At 44.1% G+C, this 2,500-nt stretch overlaps 1 protein-coding gene across 2 annotated transcripts in view; it reads left to right on the top strand.

Moving 5' to 3' along the window:
* Positions 1-2,500, top strand: part of LOC143140166 (glutamate receptor ionotropic, kainate 5) — a 42,069-nt gene that overhangs the window by 22,150 nt on the left and 17,419 nt on the right. The gene's annotated exons all lie outside the window — the stretch shown is intronic.

Raw genomic sequence — 2,500 nt, 5'->3', positions numbered from 1 at the left:
CACACACACACACACACACACACACACACACACACACACACACACACGCACACACACATGCGCACACATCCACACCCACTTTTAGCACTTGTATACCCACATTTATGTCTGTGTATTTGTTCTGCACACAATGATGGCAACATAAACACCTGAATTTATTTAGTGTGATAATGTAATATGACTTTTTTCTATACATTTTATTTTTAGTCTTTGGAGTGTATTTGTGTGTGTGTGTGTGTGTGTGTGTGTGTGTGTGTGTGTGTGTGTGTGTGTGTGTGTGTGTGTGTATGCACAGGCATGTGTGTGTGTGTGTGTGTGTGCACAGGCATGTGTGTGTGCACCTTCCCCTCTGATCCACTGCTGCTTGCCATAGGTGAGGGGGATCTCACAGACCATGCCTGGCACTCTCAGAACACACAAACACACATACACACACACACACACACACACATACACACACACACACACACACACACACACATACACACTGCACGAATCGCCCATATGCGTGGGAAGCGATTTTGGATGCTCGATATACAACTCCTGAGATCTAGCATCCGGCTGGATTACTCCAGACTCCAGTCCAACTCCCGAGCTCCATATTCTACACAATCCCGGCTTTGCATGTCTGAGTCTGTCTCTGGCATGGCAGGGGACCGCGATTGGCCGGCTGCCCGTGCATGATGGGACGCAATTGGTCGGTTTCCCGAGCACAATGGGCACGGCCTGGGAAGGATGGGCAGCCGGTGAGGCGTCCCTGTGAAGTCGCGGAGGATGGAACTCTGGGAGGGTGCTTGCTGGCCTCCCCCCAGGACTGGCGCTCCCATGGGGATGGCATGATAATTAACAGCTAATAAACAGCTAAAATCACTTCTATGTGTTTGGAGGATGAACACATGGTGGTGGGGGGGGGGGGGGGTGATGCTCTTTACTCGCCTTGAGCTACACTGCATAACAGGCAGACAAACACACTAGGTGTGTGGGTAGACTTGCTCTCATATGTTTGGCTCCCTTTCCCCCAAGACTGTTGTTTTCTGGCATATTGGTGTTTACCAGACATGTGGACTCGAGTCACATGACTTGGACTCGAGTCAGACTCGAGTCATGATTTTAATGACTTCAGACTTGACTTGATAAAATTCGCCATGACTTGCCACTCGACTTGGACTTGAATACTATTCACTTGAGACTTGACTCGGACTTTGCCTCTTTGACTTGTGATGACTTGACATGTCTCGAATCAAAAACTACATTTCCTGATCGTGGACCAGTCACCCCACAGACGCTTTCCCGCGACTAAAAATAAATAAATAGCGGAGACAAGCGGCCAGAGCACAGTACAGTACTGCCACTACCCCCACACGCGTTACGCACTGTTTGTAGGGGACCAAGAGACAGAGGAAGGACCAACATTTAGCCAATCACTAGTAGCTTTACTGCAAACTGATTTGCACTCTTGTTAGAGAACGTTTAATGTCAAAAAGCACCAACAGCATGTTACATAAAGTTGATACTTTTCGAGTCCTCTCCATTAAGATCCAATTTGAACTTATGCTAGCCTATACTGCATTTAATTGAGAACGCATCTAAGCACGCACGAGAGGGAGAGAAAATGAGTAGGTTCCAGCTGGCTTGTCATTGTTGATGATGATTGATGTCTTCTTTTAAATATAAGAAACATATAAAAGGAAATCGTGAAGGCAACAAATACGAGATTAGAGGAGATTGTTAATTTATCCGGTTCTCCCTAGCCTACTGTACTGTTATAAACTATGAGATCCAGGCCACTATGACATAGCTGCACTCACTGTGATTTGGAAAGTGGACAAGAATATTATGAAGAGTTGTCTTTGCCTTGTGTAATGGAACTGGTGAGTCTTGAAGTATTCAATAATTTATTTACATGAAGCACATGATATGCCGATTGAAACGCATTTCACTCAGCTACTGTAGCTAGGTGGCTACTGGCTACCGCGCTCATAATTCACTTTTAATTGCAAACAGAAAATGTCAAGCAAGCATCATGTCATACATGCTTCTCTTTCCAAGGGAATGAAAGCTGTTTGTGCCAACTTAATATCATGCTTATCATTGTTATTATTGTGCTATACATGTGGCACAAACAATGTTTGAGTTTGTGGACTAGCCATAGGCTATATTTGAACGGAGCTGGTAAAAAAAAGATCATTATGAGAACGTGTGGACAGTGGCACACAATGACACAATGGGCTTAAAGTGACAGTGCACCATTTACAAATGAGATAAACAGCATCAAATGTGTAGTAGAAATGAATACTTTAAAACAAAATTACTGTCATTATTATATTTTAAATAATATAAAAGTGTTGACCTTGGCTTCCCTTATGAGTCGCCACTGCCAGACAGCCTAATAAATTGTTTGCAGGCAAATCTGTGGCCTAGCGCAGTGAACTGCCGTCAGTCAAATTATTACTCATCCTTACAGTGGGCTCCGCAATTTGGAAAAACAATATATATATTT

The sequence above is a fragment of the Alosa pseudoharengus genome, unplaced genomic scaffold (genome assembly GCF_046254945.1).
Source record: "Alosa pseudoharengus isolate Yale_2024_CS ecotype anadromous, Long Island Sound unplaced genomic scaffold, YU_APseudo_1.1 YU_APseudo_1.1_scf_23, whole genome shotgun sequence".
Lineage (NCBI taxonomy): Eukaryota > Metazoa > Chordata > Actinopteri > Clupeiformes > Clupeidae > Alosa > Alosa pseudoharengus.
Note: the sequence above shows the minus strand (reverse complement) of the source record. Positions and strands in the feature narration are given on the sequence as shown.